General features: G+C 44.2%; 1 long non-coding RNA gene across 1 annotated transcript in view; it reads right to left on the minus strand.

Annotated features, from left to right (window-relative positions):
• Positions 1-669: 669 nt before the first annotated feature.
• The window catches only part of LOC143787820 (uncharacterized), a 286158-nt gene continuing 267211 nt past the window's right edge, over positions 670-19616 (minus strand). Inside the window, exons 2-3 of the long non-coding RNA XR_013218481.1 lie at positions 5565-5911; positions 670-2100 (exon numbers count right to left, since the gene is read on the minus strand). This is a non-coding gene — a long non-coding RNA (uncharacterized LOC143787820). The remainder of the gene's footprint in view (positions 2101-5564; positions 5912-19616) is intronic.

Consider the following 19616-nt stretch of genomic DNA (forward strand, 5'->3'; position numbering starts at 1 on the left):
CCTATGCTGTGATGTGCCGTGGTGCCGGTATGTGCTGGCGCCGGCATGTGCCGGTGCCTGCGCCGTGATGTGCCGTGGTGCTGGTATGTGCTGGCACCGGGATGTGCCGCTGCCTGCACCGTGATGTGCCATGGTGCCGGTATGTGCTGCCGCCGGTATGTGCCGGTGCCTGCGCCGTGATGTGTCGGCACCGGGATGTGCCGTGGGGCTGCGCCGGGCTGTGCGGTGGGTCCACTGGCCATGCTGGGGTCTGCGGCGGGCGGGTGTCATTGCTGTATGTCTCTGTGTGCAGGCTTCGTCCGATGGGACTACAAGTCCCATCGGGCTCTGCCTGCTACAGTGACAGTGAATGACACATTAGCCAATGATGGGACAGTAGTAGTCCCATCATCCGGCTAATGTGTTAAATGTAAAAAAAAAAAAAAACCACATGCACATATACAATACATACAGTACATACAGACATGCAACATACACCATGTGACATGCAACACGCAACATGTGACAACATGCGACATGGGACATGCGACATGGGACGTGCCACATGCGACGACATGCGACATGCAACAACATGCAACATGCGACATGGAACATACGACATGGAACATGCCACATGCGACGACATGTGACAACATGCGACATGTAAAGAAGTCTCGCACTCAACTTAAGTCTTATTGATTGATAGATTTATTGGTACTAAAGGTAGCACTGGAAACGTTTCAGCCCTTGTCGGGCTTTCATCAGTCACTACAACATTTAAAGAAAAAAATATAATACAGTGTACAAACAGAAAACCATACATAAAACCAAAGTATATACAAAATTTCACAAAGTCTAATAATAGCCAAGTTTGTAGAATCATCCTGAACATAATATTGCAGTGAACACACTCATATAAATTCTCGCTCGATGTATTTCATGATTAATAGAAAAAACACACATACCGTGCTGTGCCTTTTAGTGTGTGTTGATAGTATCCTTAGTTAGGATGCAGATCGTGCACAATGCCTAATATGGCATAAGAAGAGAGCAGACATATATAGTCATATAAAGACGATTTTAGATAATGTGACCCAGATAAAATGGAGTAATACTCACAGTCGGTGACTGCTTCAAAATGAACAAGTGAATTGGTATGATAGGCAGAATGCGTAAGAGCTGTGAAATAATAGTGACAGGGGAGGGAGAGGTATGTGTGAGCATATATTTCATATTGTAATAGGTCTATAATCTGAGATGACTCCCTTATATGCTTATTACCTTATATAGGTTATGTATGCCGCTAGAGGTAATCACCTCAAAACGGCCAGTATTGAAGCAGGGGCTAGAGGGAATACAACATCAAACGAATGTCAGTGCATATAGAAATAACTACATATACTGTAGCAGAGCGTGCCGTGCCATACCTGGAGGGGAGCCGCCTGGATGTGTGCGATGTCCTCTCAGACGCGGTGTCCACCGCTTGTCTGAGGTGTGTGCGAAGACCGCGCTATTTAAAACGCAGTACTTGCGCTGTGATAGAGCGCCGGGACCGGAAATGACGTCAAACGTACCGGCCAGGGCGGAAGTACATGGCCGTGCGTGTCATTATGTGAACATGCGTTCCACTGGAGTAGCGCTGTTATAGTTACATCTAGAAGTTAAACGCAATATATGCGGGCAGTCATATAATGTGGTGACAGATGCGGGGACATGTAGTGTGTGTATATTTGTTGCAGCGTCGCGACCGTGTATCAGAGAGGTGGGAGGGAGGTAGAAGGAGGAGGAGTTATCAGTAGAGTGTAGATAGCCATGTGCGGGAGTGAGACAGAGGTGGAATCCTATGGGATCCATGGACCATATAGAGGGAAACAGAGATCACCTGTATCATACACATTGTATATTGTATGGTACCTGTATATTACTACACGTAGTGTGTGAGTACTTGTGCGGTACCTAGTGATCTATATAGGTGGATACACTATGATGACAGATATCCGTGACGAAAGTGCCGTATATATTCAAGCACGTATCCGTGGTGAGTGGTGGCACAGAGAGTGGTGCTTGATCTGGTGATGGTAGTAGCTCGTGATGTGCCAATCATCATTAATACAGACAACTCTAAAAGAGAAAAATCTCAGTCAGTACATAAATATATATCATCAGGGACATTTACATCAATAGTGCACAGAGACGATAGCAGTTGCAAAGGCGCACAGTATCTCTATATAAATGCAGACAACTCGTATTCCCTATTAAGTCCTTTGGGTGATAATGTATCTAAAACATGGATCCAAGTATGCCTCACGTTTCTTAAGCATTAGTATTCTATTGCCCCCCCTGCGTTGTTTGGGGACTTGCTCTAGGACCTGAAACTTCAATTGTGAAACGTTGTGTCTTGATGTGTGAAAATGATGGGGTAGTGGTAGCAGGAGATTATTGCAGCGAATAGTGGATTTATGCTTAGACACTCGGTCCCTGATCGGTTGTGATGTCTCCCCCACATATAATAGGCCACAAGGGCATTTTATCACGTAGACAACATATGTGGAATTACATGTGAAGTATCCTCTGATCTTAAATTCTTTTCCAGAGTATGGGTGTCTGACCACGTTGCCTTTTAGAACATTGTTGCATTGGATACAATGCAAGCAGGGGAATGTGCCTTCCCTTGGTGTGCCCAGAAAACTTTGCCTCATGACAGTGTTTGTGCCAATATCTGCTTTCACTAAATTGTCTCGCAGACTGGGGGCTCTTTTAAAGCATGGAAGGAACGGTTTTTGAAATTCCTTAACAGTAGGATAGGCATTTGCGAGGATTGACCAATTACTACGTATAGCCCTATGCAATTTGTACATGAAGGGATGAAATGAGTGTACAAACGGGATGCGTGAGGAGGTATCTGTCCTAGGTCTGTTGGTGGTGGTCCTGGATTTCTCAAGAAGGGATGTAGGGTAGCCTCTAGCTTGGAATTTCTGCGTCATCTCATGTGTACGCTGTTCCCTGATGTCAGTATTGGAAACAATGCGTTGTACCCTCTGATACTGTGCCTTAGGTATAGATTTTTTGGTTGATGGGGGGTGGAGACTTTGAAAATGTAGGAGACTGTTGCGGTCTGTGCTTTTGGAGTAAAGATCCGTACTTAGTAGACCGCTTGAGTCTTTCACTACTAGTGTGTCTAGGAAGTTCATGCTCCACAGGTAGTGATTCATGGTAAAGGTAATACCAGGCCAGGAGGTATTTAAGAGTGATAGGAAGGCATGGGGGGTCTCTTCCGAACCCCGCCATACACAAAAAACATCATCTATGTACCTTTTCCACATGATGACGTTGTCCCTGAACAGTGAGCTAAGGTACCGTATTTTTCTGACCATAAGATGCACTTTTTTCCTCCAAATTTGGGAGGAAAGTGTGGGTGCATCTTATGGTAGGGATGTAACGTGGGGAGGGGGCAGAGGCGAGTGGGATTGCACTGGGAGGCAGGAGGCAGAAAAATGTCCCTGCTGGGCTTCAGGAATCAGCACTGGGGAAACCACATGGTCCCGATCATTAAAGTGCAGTGAATATTCATTAGCTGCTTCCCCGCCCACCTGTCAGCTGAGCAGTGAGCCAGGAGCAGCAAATGAATACTCCTTCACAGGGACACACGTGGTTTCCTCAGAGCTGGATTCCTGCAGCAGCTGGGGAGATCTGTTTGGTGGAGGAGGCAGCAGCAGCAGGGGCCAGAGGGGACAAGATCGCTGCATACCTGCCTGCCGAGGCTGTGCTGGCTGCTGAGTGCTCCAGCACAAGGACCTGTGTGATGTCAGGAGTGGGCAGGCTGGAGCATCACATGGCAGCACAGAGCCCTCCCTCTTCTTGACCTCATCACAGGTCCTGCAGACACCACACTACAATCTGCAAGCTTACTCCTGTGCTGTGGAGAGGCAACAAGAGGGAGCGCTCTCTGGTGTCATGGGATGCTCCAGCATTTTACCTCACCACAGCTGGCTGGCTGCCACAATTAAAAGGTTAGTTACTACAACACACAATAAAGCACTCTGCCACTTCTGTGGTGAACTATAACTCCCAGCATGCCATAGGATCTGCAGGACATGCTGGGAGTTATAGTTCTCCCAATGGGATCTCAAAGCAGCACTCCAGTGTTATTTTTCAGTTCTGGAGTGGTGCTTTAAATATAAGCCCTGTGCCCCCATTCTTATACTCACCCTCCAGCGTCTTCATATAGTACTTTACAGACACAATACTGGTCCCGCAGCTCCATCTTCTACCCGCAGCTTCCAACATAACATACCATTATATATAATAACAACACATATAATAGTATGTTTATGCTATTAAATATTTTACCACCTTTTTTGCTTCAAATATTTTTTTCCCTATTTTCCACCTCTAAAACCTGGGTGCGTCTTATAGTCCGGTGCGTCTTATAGTCCGAAAAATACGGTAAATGATACTCTCCTCGAACTGAACCATATATGCATTTCCGTATGGAGGTGCTGCATGCGACCTCATCGCGGTCCCCCGTTTTTGTAGGTAAAATGTGTCTTGGAACAGGAAGAAATTAGATGTAAGTATAATCCTGAGAAGGTCGACACACAGTGATATTTGGTCTGTATCCCTATCTGTACTTTCAAGTAGATGGCGTACCGAGAGGATACCCTCCTCATGTGGAATGGAGGTATACAGATCCCTCACGTCGAGGGTCACTAAGAGGGCATCCACAGGGATGGTATTGATATCACCGATAAGGTGTAAAAAGGAACCAGTGTCTAGTAAAAACGATTTTGACTTCTGTATGAGTGGGGTGAGTATTCGCTCAATATATCTCGCTATGGGAGATAATATGGAATCCGTGGAGGCCACTATGGGTCTCCCTGGTGGATTTTCCAGATTCTTGTGAACCTTTGGCAGTGTATAAAAGACAGGTATGATGGGATTAGGGTTCAGAAGAAAGCTACATGTCTTTTGATCCAAGACGCCCAGGTCCGTGTATTTGTGAAGTATTGTCTCAATCTTGTGGCGAATGTCAAGCGAGGGATTCCTATCCAATGTCTGGTAAATAGAGTTGTCACTCAGTTGTCGTGTTATCTCAGCTAGGTATTTAGTCTTGTCCATGATAACTAGTGCCCCACCCTTGTCAGCTGGTTTCATTATGATGGATCTATCCCCCTGGAGATTTCTGAGAGAGTGTCTCTCCTCAACGGTTAAATTTGGGGGGTAGAATAGATTTCCCCTCTCAATGTCCTCTCTAAGGGATGTAAACGAATCTCGTATGAAGTTGACAAAAGTTTCAACCGCATGAGAACAATGCGGGGGTTTGAAGTGGCTTTTGTTCCGTAGACCCAAGCTAGAAGAAGATAGTAGTTTAGGGTTACTACTAGTGGGAACAATGTCCGCAATTGGAGGATTGGTGGAGAAATGTGCTTTTAATCTGATTAGACGGAAGAATCTCTGAAGATCCATGTCTAAATCAAAGGTACGGCATCGATATGATGGACAGAATGAGAGTCCTTTCTGTAGGAGTGAATGTTCAGCCACACTCAGAGTTCGGGATGAAATATTAATGACTAAGTTGTCCATACCTTTGATCGGGTGGTCCTGTAAGTGTCCTGGTTTCTCCTTGTGTTTCTGTCCCCGTCTCGACTTCTTGTGGGGTACCAACGTTGTCCTAAAAAAGGAAGGGTAGACACAGAGGTGGATGGTACAGATTCGTGATCTGACCCCGAAGTTGAGAGATCTGAGGACGTAGGCTGGTTCGGACGTGTGTTCATGCGCCGAGAGTTGTCCTGCCATCTGTAGACTTTATTGTTCTTATAGTCCTCTGCGTGCCTTACAAACTTGTTGCGTTTCCTGACTTCGATGTCCCTTTTATGTCTGGTAATTCGATCTTGGATCTCGGTCTTGAGGGAGGACAGCTCTTCCGGTGTACCTGTTGCAGACAACTGTATTTCAATAGCCTTGATTTTCTCAGTGTTATCAGCAATAGCACGTTGGAGGTATTCTACTGTTAAGGTAATTAAATCTAGGGAACACTTATTGAGGATGTGCTCAAATTTAGTGCAGAAGTCAGGTAAATCCTTAAAGAGTGTAGGGCGCAGAGGAACCCGTAATCCTCTTGGGATTCTTTGTAAACGTATATACTCTGACAAGGTGGCACAATGGAGTTCGAGGTTGGTTTGGGTTCTGAGTTCACGTTCCAAGTCGCGCCCACGAATTTCACGTGGCGGGATCAATAGGAACTCACTGGATAATTGTGATCGAGCGAGGATGTTAGCGGTTTCCTCTGCATTGTAAGAAAACGTAGGAAGGGTGGACATGGCTATACAGCGTGCAAACACGTATGGGTAAAGTATATATATAAATAAACACCGTGTGCACTGCTATACTCTGGTGCAGAGACTAGGTACCCAAACCATATAGTAAATTGTAAAGAAGTCTCGCACTCAACTTAAGTCTTATTGATTGATAGATTTATTGGTACTAAAGGTAGCACTGGAAACGTTTCAGCCCTTATCGGGCTTTCATCAGTCACTACAACATTTAACCCCTTTGCGCAACCCGCCGTACTAGTACGGCACTGCCGGCACTGCATTTGTGCCAGCTTAAGTACTAGTACGGCGGGCTGATCACCGCGGTCTCGCGCTGAGCGCCGCGGTGATCAGGTGCGGGTGTCAGCTGTATATGACAGCTGACACCCCGCAGCAATGCCCACGATTGGCGCTATCGCCGATCGCGGGCATTTAATCCCTCTGATGCCGCTGTCAATAGTGACAGCGGCATAGAGGGGGATCGCGCAGGGACGGGGGCTCCCTGCTCTCTCCCACCGGAGCAACGCGATGTGATTGCGCTGCTCCGGTGACCTGGAAGGAGTCCCAGGATCCAAGATGGCCGCGGGACTCCTTCCGGGTCATGAGATGACCCTGCTTGCCGGCGCCTGCTGAGAATTCCTCATAGCAGGCGCCGGCAAGCCTCTGCAATGTGCCTGTCAGATCACCGATCTGTGATGTCCCCCCCGGGACAAAGTAAAAAAAAAAAAAAAAAAAAATTTCCACATGTGTAAAAAAAAAAAATAATAATAATTCCTAAATAAAGAAAAAAAAAATATTCCCATAAATACATTTCTTTATCTAAATAAAAAAAAATCACACAATAAAAGTACACATATTTAGTATCGCTGCGTCCGTAACGACCCCACCTATAAAACTATATCACTAGTTAACCCCTTCAGTGAACACCGTAAAAAAAAAAAAAAACGAGGCAAAAGATAACGCTTTATTCTCATACCGCCAAACAAAAAGTGGAATAACACGCGATCAAAAAGATGGATATAAATAACCATGGTACCACTGAAAACGTCATCTTGTCCCGCAAAAAAAAAGCTGCCATACAGCATCATCAGCAGAAAAATAAAAAAGTTATAGCTCTCAGAATAAAGCGATGCAAAAACAATTATTTTTTTATATAAAATAGTTTTTATTGTGTAAAAGCGGCAAAACATACAAAAATTACATAAATGAGGTATCGCTGTAATCGTACTGACCCGAAGAATAAAACTGCTTTATCCTTTTTACCAAATGCGGAACGGTATAAACGCCCCCCCTAAAAGAATTTCAGGAATTGCTGGTTTGTGTTCATTCCGCCTCCCAAAAATCGGAATAAAAAGCGATCAAAAAATGTCATGTACCCGAAAATGGTACCAATAAAAACGTCAACTTGTCCCGCAAAAAACAAGATCTCATATGACTCTGTGGACTCAAATATGGAAAAATTATAGCTCTCAAAATGTGGTGATGCAAAAACTATTTTTTGCAATAAAAAGCGTCTTTTAGTGTGTGATGGCTGCCAACCATAAAAATCCGCCCAAAAAACGCTATAAAAGTAAATCAAATCCCCCTTCATCACCCCCTTAGTTAGGTAAAAATAATAAAATTTTAAAAAATATATTTATTTCCATTTTCCCGTTAGGCTACTTTCACACTAGCGTCAGTACGGGGCCGCCGCGCTGTGTCGGCCCGACATACCGACGCATACTGTGCAAGCGCCGCACAACGGGGGCAGCGGATGCTGTTTTTCCACGCATCCGCTGCCCCATTGTGAGGTGCGGGGAGGTGGGGGCGGAGTTCCAGCCGCGAATGCACGGTCGGAAATGGTGGACCGTCGGCACAAAAAAAGTTACATGTAACGTTTTTTGCTGCCGGCGGTCCGCCACAACACGACGCAACCGTCGCACGACGCTTGCGACGTGTGTCAATACGTCGCTAATGTTAGTCTATGGGGAAAAAACGCATCCTGCAGATGACTTTGCAGGATGCGTTTTTTCGCCAAAACGACGCATTGCGACATATGCAAAAAAACGCTAGTGTGAAAGTAGCACTAGGGTTAGGGCTAGGGTTAGGGTTGGGGTTAGGGCTAGGGTTAGGGCTGGGGTTAGGGTTGGGGTTAGGGTTTCAGTTAGAATTGGGGAGTTTTCACTGTTTAGGCACATCAGGGGCTCTCCAAACGCGACATGGCGTCCGATCTCAATTCCAGCCAATTCTGCTTTGAAAAACTAAAACAGTGCTCCTTCCCTTCCGAGTTCTCCTGTGCGCCCAAACAGTGGTTCCCCCAACATATGGGGTATCAGCGTTCTCAGGACAAGTTGGACAACAACTTTTGGGGTCCAATTTGTCCTGTTACCCTTGGGAAAATAAAAACGTGGGGGCTAAAATATAATTTTCGTGGAAAAAAATATATTTTTTATTTTCGCGGCTCTGCGTTATAAACTGTAGTGAAACACTTGGAGGTTCAAAGTTCTCACAACACATCTAGATAAGTTCCGTGGGGGGTCTAGTTTCCAATATGGGGTCACTTGTGGGGGGTTTCTACTGTTTAGGTACATCAGGGGCTCTGCAAATGCAACATGACACCTGCAGACCAATCCATCTAAGTCTGCATTTCAAACGGCGCTCCTTCCCTTCCGAGCTCTGCCGTGCGCCCAAACAGTGGTTCCCCCCAATGTATGGGGTATCAGCGTACTCAGGACAAATTGGACAATAACTTTTGTGGTCCAATTTCTCCTGTTACCCTTGGGGAAAAAAAATTGCGGGCTAAAACATCATTTTGTGGAAAGAAAAAAGGATTTTTTAATTTTCACAGCGCTACATTCTAAACTTTAGTGAAACAATTGGGGGTTAAAAGTGCTCACCACACATCTAGATAAGTTCCTTAGGGGGTCTTCTTTCCAAAATGGTGTCACTTGTGGGGGGTTCCACTGTTTAGGCACGTCAGGGGCTCTCCAAACACGACATGGGTTCCGATCTCAATTCCAGCCAATTTTGCATTGAAAAGTCAAATGGCGCTCCTTCCCTTCCGAGCTCTGCCATGCGCCCAAACAGTGGTTTATCCCCATATATGAAGTATCAGCGTACTCAGGACAAATTGCACAACAACTTTTGCTGTCCAATTTATCCTGCTACCCTTGGGAAAATAAAAAATTTGGGGCAAAAATCATTTTTTGTGAAAATTAATATTAATTTTTTTTTACGGCTCTACATTATAAACTTCTGTGAAGCACTTGGAGGTTCAAAGTGCTCACCACACATCTAGATTAGTTCCTTAGAGGGTCTACTTTCCAAAATGGTGTCACTTGTGGGGGTTTCCACTGTTTAGGCACGTCAGGGGCTCTCCAAACACGACATGGGTTCCGATCTCAATTCCAGCCAATTTTGCATTGAAAAGTCAAATGGCGCTCCTTCCCTTCCGAGCTCTGCCATGCGCCCAAACAGTGGTTTATCCCCATATATGAAGTATCAGCGTACTCAGGACAAATTGCACAACAACTTTTGGGGTCCAATTTATCCAGTTACCCTTTGGAAAATAAAAAATTTGGGGCAAAAAGATCATTTTTCTGTGAAAATGAATATGAATTTTTTTTTTACGGCTCTACATTATAAACTTCTGTGAAGCACTTGGAGGTTCAAAGTGCTCACCACACATCTAGGTTAGTTCCTTAGAGGGTCTACTTTCCAAAATGGTGTCACTTGTGGGGGTTTCCACTGTTTAGGCACATCAGAGGCTCTCCAAACACGACATGGGTTCCAATCTCAATTCCAGCCAATTTTGCATTGAAAAGTCAAATGGCGCTCCTTCCCTTCCGAGCTCTGCCATGTGCCCAATCAATGGTTTACCCCAACATGTGGGGTATCAGAGTACTCAGGACAAATTGTACACTGACTTTTTTGGTCCAATTTCTCCTGTTACCCTTGGTAAAATAAAACAAATTGGATCTGAAGTAAAAATTTTGTGAAAAAAAGTTAAATGTTCTTTTTTTTTTTAAACATTCCAAAAATTCCTGTGAAGCACCTGAAGGGTTAATAAACTTTTTGAATGTGGTTTTGAGTACCTTGAGGGGTGCAGTTTTTAGAATGGTGTCACTTTTGGACATTTTCTGTCATATAGACCCCTCAAAGTCACTTCAAGTGTGAGGTGGTCCGTAAAAAAAATGGTTTTGCAAATTTTGTTGCAAAAATGAGAAATCACTGGTCAACTTTTAACCCTTATAACTCCCTAACAAAAAAAAATTATGTTTCCAAAATTGTGCTGATGTAAAGCAGACATGTGGGAAATGTTGTTTATTAACTATATTATGAGATATAACTCTCTAATTTAAGGGCATAAAAATTAAAAGTTTGAAAATTGCTAAATTTTCATAATTTTCGACAAATTTTTGTTTTTTTCAAAAATAAATGCAAGTCATATCGAAGAAGTTTTACTACTATCATGAAGTACAATATGTCACGAGAAAACATTCTCAGAATCAGCAGGATCCGTTGAAGTGTTTTAGAGTTATGACCTCATAAAGTGACAGTGGTCAGAATTGTAAAAATTGGCCCTGTCACTTAGGTGAAAACAGGCTTTGGGGTGAAGGGGTTAAAGAAAAAAATATAATACAGTGTACAAACAGAAAACCATACATAAAACCAAAGTATATACAAAATTTCACAAAGTCTAGTAATAGCCAAGTCTGTAGAATCATCCTGAACATAATATTGCAGTGAACACACGCATATAAATTCTCGCTCGATGTATTTCATGATTAATAAAAAAAACACACATACCGTGCTGTGCCTTTTAGTGTGTGTTGATAGTATCCTTAGTTAGGATGCAGATGGTGCACAATGCCTAATATGGCATAAGAAGAGAGCAGACATATATAGTCATATAAAGAAGATTTTAGATAATGTGACCCAGATAAAATGGAGTAATACTCAAAGTCGGTGACTGCTTCAAAATGAACAAGTGAATTGGTATGATAGGCAGAATGCGTAAGAGCTGTGAAATAATAGTGACAGGGGAGGGAGAGGTATGTGTGAGCATATATTTCATATTGTAATAGGTCTATAATCTGAGATGACTCCCTTATATGCTTATTACCTTATATAGGTTATGTATGCGGCTAGAGGTAATCACCTCAAAACGGCCAGTATTGAAGCAGGGGCTAGAGGGAATGCAACATCAAACGAATGTCAGTGCATATAGAAATAACTACCTATACTGTAGCAGAGCGTGCCGTGCCATACCTGGAGGGGAGCCGCCTGGATGTGTGCGATGTCCTCTCAGACGCGGTGTCCACCGCTTGTCTGAGGTCTGTGCGAAGACCGCGCTATTTAAAACGCAGTACTTGCGCTGTGATAGAGCGCCGGGACCGGAAATGACGTCAAATGTATCGGCCAGGGCGGAAGTACATGGCCGTGCGTGTCATTATGTGAACATGCGTTCCACTGGAGTAGCGCTGTTATAGTTACATCTAGAAGTTAAACGCAATATATGCGGGCAGTCATATAATGTGGTGACAGATGCGGGGACATGTGGTGTGTGTATATTTGTTGCAGCATCGCGACCGTGTATCAGAGAGGTGGGAGGGAGGTAGAAGGAGGAGGAGTTATCAGTAGAGTGTAGATAGCCATGTGTGGGAGTGAGACAGAGGTGGAATCCTATGGGATCCATGGGCCATATAGAGGGAAACAGAGATCACCTGTATCATACACATTGTATATTGTATGCAGGGGCTGACTGGCCCAGGTGGCAAAGAGGCAAATGCCCCCCGGGCCGCTCCCCCAGCTGCTGTTCAGGGCCGGCTGCCTGGTGGTGGCTACAGCCACACAGCAAATTGTGCGCAGCCATGTCTGCTGTACTGTGACGTGGCCGGCAGCAGACACAGCTGCATCACAGTCAGCGCACACGTCTGCGCTGGGGCCAGGAGCTATGCTTGGCTGTCACCTTGACGGCTGCGCAGCTACTGCTCCCTTCATGTTCTCTATACTTCCAGGTTAGCTGTTGGGCATGCGCGATGGCATCCTCACGCACGCGCCGACATGACCCGGATGCTAGAAGCAGAGAGGCACTGCAGGGGAGCGACTGGTGAGGTAAGTATGAAGAACTTTTTTGCTTTCTTTATAAAATAAATTTAATGGTGGGTAACTGCAAGTGATGAAGTGGGAGGTGTAAGGAGACTGCACATGATGGAATTTGGGGGTTAAAGGAGACTGCACATGATGGAGTGAGGGGGTAAGTGGGGCTGCACATGATGAAGGTTGAGTGGGGCTGTACATGATGGAGTGGGGCTGCACATGATAGTTTAGTGGATAAAGGAGACTGCACATGATGAAGTGGGGAGAGTGGGGCTGTATGATGGAATGGGGCTGCACATGATGATGTGGGGGTAAGGGGGATTGTGCATGATGAAGGGGGAGTGGGGCTGCACATGAAGTGGGGGGTAAGGGGGACTGCACATGATGAAGTGGGGGGTAAGGGGGACTGCACATGATGAAGTGGGGGGTAAGGTGATCTGCACATGAAGTGGGGGGTAATGGGGACTGCACATGATAAAGCGGAGTGTAAGATGTACTGCACATGAAGTGGGGGGTAAGGGTGACTGCACATGTTGAAGTGGGGGGTAAGGGGACTGCACATGATGAAGTGGGAGAACGGGACTGCAGGACTGCACATGATGAAGTGTGTCTGATGTGGGACTGCTCATGATGAAATGGAAGGGGGATAGGGGGCTGCAAATGATGAAGGGGCACTGCAGATGAAGTGAGGGGGTGATAGGGGACTGCAATGAATGAAGTAAGGGGACTTCAAATTAAAGTGGGGGGACTGCAAAATGATAAATTCAGGGGACAGCAATTTAATTGAAGGTGGGGGTGGGGAGAGCAAATGATGATCTAGGGGAAGAACAAATAATGAATTTTAAGGGTGGGGGAGTAAATGATGTATTGAATGTGGGGTAGAGCAGTTGATAATGAATAGAGGGTGAGAGAGAAAGACATGACAATGAATTGGGGCAGGAGGGGCATGTAACTATAATGAATCGGAGTTAAGGTACCTTCACACGAAACGACTTTACAACGAGAACGACAACGATCCGTGACATTGCAGCGTCCTGGCTAGCGATATCGTTGTGTTTGACACGCAGCAGCGATCTGGATCCTGCTGTGATGTCGCTGGTCGTTGAATAAAGTTCAGAACTTTATTTGGTCGTCAGACCGGCGTGTATCGTCGTGTTTGACACCAAAAGCAACGATACCAGCGATGTTTTACGCTGGTAACCAGGGTAAATATCGGGTTACTAAGCGCAGGGCCGTGCTTAGTAACCCGATGTTTACCCTGGTTACCAGCGTAAAAGTAAAAAAACCAAACACTACATACTCACCTGCGCGTCCCCTGCCGTCCGCTTCCTGCTCTGACTGAGCGCCGGCCCTAAAGTGAAAGTAAAAGCACAGCGGTGACGTCACCGCTCTGCTGTTAGGGCCGGCGCTCACACAGTACAGGAAGCGGACGCCGGGGGACGCGCAGGTGAGCATGTACTGTTTGTTATTTTTACTTTTACGCTGGTAACCAGGGTAAACATCGGGTTACTAAGCGCGGCCCTGCGCTTAGCAACCCGATGTTTACCCTGGTTACCCGGGGACCTCGGCATCGTTGGTCGCTGGAGAGCTGTCTGTGTGACAGCTCTCCAGCGACCAAACAGCGACGCTGCAGCGATCAGCATCGTTGTCGCTATCGCTGCAGCGTCGTTTCGTGTGAAGGTACCTTTAGGGTTAGAGTGGTAGGTACATAGTGGGGGGCGTTGAGGATGAAGTGACTGGTAATGAATTGGGGGAAAGAGTACAGGTGCTAATTAATTTATATATTAAATGGGGAAAGTGGCTATTTATAGTTAGTGGGTGCACAGTGGTGGATTATAATTTATATTTGGAATGGTCGGTTAATAATAATAATTATAATAATTTTATTTCTATAGTGCCAACACTTTACATTTTAGAGGGGACTTGTACAGACAATGGACATTAAGCATAACAATAAACACATAGATCAACAGATACCAAAAGGAATGAGGGCCCTGCTCGCAGGCTTACAATCTATGAGGTTGCATAATAACCAATTATATATTGTTTGTGGGTGCACCTCTGTATTCAGATGTCTAGTGTACACCATGTTCCAAATTATTATGCAAATTGGATTTAAGTGTCATTAAGATTTAATTGTTTTGTTTTTCAAATAAACTTGTGGATGGTATTGTGTCTCAGGGCTCAATGGATCACTAAAATCAATCTTAAACACATGTGATCATTAGTTTTCCAGGTGATTCTAATTAAAGGAAAACTACTTAAAAATGATGTTCCACATTATTAAGCAGACCACAGGTTTCAAGCAATATGGGAAATAAAAAGGATCTCTCTGCTGCTGAAAAGCATTAAATAGTGCAATGCCTTGGTCAAGGTATGAAAACATTAGATATTTCACGAAAACTTAAGAGTGATCATCATACTGTGAAGAGATTTGTGACTGAAACAGAGCACAGACAGAGTTCATGCAGATAAAGGCATAATGAGGAAGGTTTCTGCCAGACAAATTCATTGAATAAAGAGTGCAGCTGCCAAAATACCATTACAAAGCAGCAAACAGTTATTTGAAGATGCTGGTGCCTCTGGAGTCCCTCGAACCTCAAGGTGTAGGATCCTTCAAAGGCTTGCTGTGGTGCAGAAACCTACTATTCGGCCACCCCTAAACAGTGTTCACAAGCAGAAACGGTTGCAGTGGGCCCAGACACACATGAAGACTGATTTCCAAACAGTCTTGTTTACTGATGAGTGTCGAGTGTTGGTGGTCCAGATGGATAGAGTAGTGGATGGTTGGTGGATGGCCACCATGTCCCAATAAGGCTGCAACGTCAGCAAGGAGATGGAGGAGTCATGTTTTGGGCCAAAATCATGGGGAAACAGCTTGCAGGGCCCTTTAAGGTTCCTGAAGGTGTGAAAATGACCTCGGCAAAGTATATAGAGTTTCTGACTGACAACTTTCTTCCATGGTATAAAAATCAGAATTGTGCCTTCAGGAGCAAAATCATCTTCATGCATGACAATGCCCCATCTCATGCTGCAAAGAATCCCTCTGAGTCATTGGCTGCTATGGGCATAAAAGGAAATAAACTCATGGTATTGCCACCATCTTCACCTGACCTCAACCCTATACAGAACCTTTGGAGTATCATCAAGCAAAAGATCTATGAGGGTGGGAGGCAGTTCACATCAAAACAGCAGCTCTGGGAGGCTATTCTGACTTCATGCAAAGAAATACAAGCAGACACTCTCCAAATACTCACAAGTTCAATGGAGGCGAGAATTGTGAAGGTGATAACAAAGAAGGGTTCCTATGGTAACATGTGACTTGGCCTGTTAGGATGTTTTGGGGTTAAATAGCTTTTTTGTTCAGTGAATGTGACCTCCTAATGCTGCAAATTCCACACATGAGCATTTTCAGTTCTTTAAAACAGATCAAATGTTTAGAAATTCTACTGTGCCTAATAATTTGGAACAGTGCATTTTGAGTTTTTATTCATTTTGGAGATTATACTGTTATCATTGGGAGGTTTCTCCAATAAAATTCGATGTATAATCTAACAGGTGATGACTTTTATTAGACTGTCATTTGCACCGACCATTTAGGAAAATCCGAGAAAAATATAATTTGCATAATAATTTGGAACATGGTGTAGAAGAAAGGGAAAAAGTGGGGAATGTGGTCTGGAGGCCGTGCTCTAGGTAACTGTGTTATTTTATGCAGAGACGAGTCCTGGCTGGAAGAAGTGACGGCAGTCTGTGCTGGATGAAAATGAAACGCAAAGATGAAGGACTTCAGCTAGAGACGTCACTAGTGAGCCAGTGTATTACCTGTACACTGACACTATACACTGTATACTATTTACAAAGCTCCTGTGTATAATGTCACTGGCAGTGGTGATCACTGTATTACCTGTACACTGACACCTTATACAGATCTCCTGTGCATAATGTCACCAGTGATCACTGTAGTATCTTTACACTGACCGTAAATACAGAGTTCCTGTATACAATGGCACTTAGTATTGTGCTTTTTTAAAATTAATGATCAGTATTGTAGTATACAAGTAGTAAAAGGTGTACACTCCCTGACAGAAGTAATGTCGCTTATCCATGTTATGTAAATAAAGCTTATAACCTGATGTTAAATTCATCCATTGGTTGTATAAATTATTCTTTCGAAAGCTGAAACTTTCCAAAATGTGGTTTAGGTTAAGAAAATAAATTGACATCAATGCAGAAATATTGATTAGTTAATGGACACAGAATGGTCAGATTTTAGCAAGACAAAAGTTTTGTCGCCTGGTCATATAATGCACCCAATCCTAATTTACATCCTCACCTGTGCTCAGTAAATGATCGGTTATTTAGTGTGTGTGTATAAAAAGAAACCCAGCACCCCAGACCTTCACTTGAACTGCAACTTAAGCTCTGACAACATGCCAAAAATCCACCCTGCGACCAAAGCCTGGATTATCAAGAGGCTGAAGACCAGATCCACTGCAGAGGTGGTGGGCACCTTTAATGTGTCTCAGCATCAAGTACAAAGAATTAAAAAAAAGATTTGAAGAGACTGGAGAGGTGTTTGACTAGCCCAGGTCCGGCAGACCCCGCAAGACAACTGCTCAGGAGGAACATTTGTTGGTTAGAAAATCCAAAGCAACCCCCTCTTCCACAGCAGCAGAGCTCCAACAGGTTTGGTCACCTCAAGTCCCTGTGTCAACTAGAACAGTTTGTAGGATTCTGTCTCAAAATGGCCTCCATGGTGGAATCAGTGCCCAGAAGCCAGCACTAAACAAAAGGCAAATAAAAAACCGTGTGGCATCTGCAAACAGCCTGCTAAATAGATGGACACTGGAAAAGTGGCAGAAGGTGGATTTCTCTTCAGTAGAATTACACCACAGCTGCCACAAACACTGCAGGAGACCTACTGGAGCCCGTATGGATCCAAAATACACCCAGAAGACAGTTAAATTTGGTGGTGGAAAGATCATGGTCTGGGGTTACATTCAGTATGGGGGTGTGCGAAACATTTGCAAGGTGTTAGGCAATATCAATAGCCTAAAATATCAAGAAGTATTAGCTACCTCTTATATTCCAAATCATAAAAGAGGTCATTCTGCAGCAGGATGGTGCTCCATCTCATACATCCATCTCTACAACAAAGTTCCTCCAGGCAAAAAGGATCAAGGTGCTCAAGGACTGGCCAGCCCAGTCACCAGACATGAACATCATTGAGCATGTTTGGGCTAGGATGAAAGAGGAAGCTTGGAAGACAAAACCAAAGAATCTAGAGGAGCACCACAACTTCATTCACCAATGGTATGCAACATATATTTGTATTTTAAGTTAATTATTTGTCTGTGGGCAACAAAAATTTTGTCTTGCCAAAATCTGACCATTCTGTGTCCATTAACTGATCAATATTTCTGCTTTAATAACAATTTATTTTCTTAACCTAAACCACATTTTGGAGGGTTTCAGCTTTCAAAAGAATAACTTATACAACCAATGGATGAATTTAACGTCAGGTTATAAGCTTTTATTTACATAACAAGAATAAGCGACATAACTTGTGTCAGGGAGTGTTTGGTGGCATCATTGGTCTTTGTATAGAGTGTAGTTTCATGTAGAGGTAATGGTGATATTATAATATTATGTATTCTCTGTGTAGTGGTGATAGTACTAGGCACTGTGTAGCTGTATTGTGTGTATGTTTGTAAGTAAGCTCCGTTATGGCACCATATCTAAGCAGTAAGCTTGGTTCTGGTACTCTATCAATGTAGTAATCTAGATTATGGTACTGTATGTATGTCGTAATCTCAGTTCTGCTCCAGTTTCTATGTAGCAGACTTGGTTCCATGTAGTAGACGTATTAAGCTCGGTTCTGCTCCCTTATCTCTGTAGTAAACTCGGTTCTGCTCCCATATCTCTGCAGTAAGCTTCTGCTCCCATATCTCTAGTAAGCTCGGTTCTGCTCCCTTATCTCTCTAGTAAGCTCGGTTCTGCTCCCTTATCTCTGTAGTATGCTAGGTTCTGCTCCCATATCTCTGTAGTAAGTTTGGTCCTGCTCCCATATCTCTATAGTAAGCTCGATTCTGTTCCCTTATCTCTGCAGTAAGCTCAGTTCTGCTCCCATTTCTCTGCACTAAGCTCGGTTCTGCTCCCATATCTCTGTAGTAAGCTTGGTTCTGCTCCCATATCTTTGCACTAAGCTCGGTTCTGCTCCCATATCTCTGTAGTAAGCTCGGTTCTGTTCCCCTATCTCTGTAGTAAGCTTGGTTCTGTTCCCATATCTCTGTAGTAAGCCCTGTTCTGCTCCCATATCTCTGCAGTAAGCTCGGTTCTGCTCCCATATCCTTGCAGCAAGCTTGGTTCTGCTCCCATATCTCTGTAGTAAGCCTGGTTCTGCTCCCATATCTTTGCAGTAAGGCAATAAGCTCGGTTCGGCTCCCATATCTCTGAATCTAGTAAGCTCGATTCTGCTCCTATATCTATGCAGCAAGCTCCGTTCAGTTTCCATATCTGTGTACCAGCCTGTTTTTAAAGCCTGTTATCTCTGCTACTTTAATGCAGTGGCCAGATATAAGCAGGGAAAAGGAGGGCCACCGCAACTCAAGGGCCACTGCCTTGTGATTGCCCCCCAGGCTGAAAATTGCCAGCCAGCCCCTGATTGTATGGTACCTGTATATTACTACACGTAGTGTGTGAGTACTTGTGCGGTACCTAGTGATCTATATAGGTGGATACACTATGATGACAGATATCCGTGACGAAAGTGCGGTATATATTCAAGCACGTATCCGTGGTGAGTGGTGGCACAGAGAGTGGTGCTTGATCTGGTGATGGTAGTAGCTTGTGATGTGCCAATCATCATTAATACAGACGACTCTAAAAGAGAAAAATCTCAGTCAGTACATAAATATATATCATCAGGGACATTTACATCAATAGTGCACAGAGACAATAGCAGTTGCAAAGGCCCACAGTATCTCTATATAAATGCAGACAACTCGTATTCCCTAATAAGTCCTTTGGGTGATAATGTATCCAAAACGTTTCTTAAGCATTAGTATTCTATTGCCTGTTGTGAACTCTGTTTTCAGGCTCCCTCTTGTGGTCACTGGTGGTATGGTGTGACTTTTGCTTTGGGCTCCCCCTGGTGGCTTTGTTTGTTATCCTGCTGGTCTCTGGCTATCAGCTGGTTCGTTATCCTCTGGGAGGTTCCTATTTAGCTCTGTTTTACTTCCA

The sequence above is a fragment of the Ranitomeya variabilis genome, chromosome 8, assembly GCF_051348905.1.
Source record: "Ranitomeya variabilis isolate aRanVar5 chromosome 8, aRanVar5.hap1, whole genome shotgun sequence".
Lineage (NCBI taxonomy): Eukaryota > Metazoa > Chordata > Amphibia > Anura > Dendrobatidae > Ranitomeya > Ranitomeya variabilis.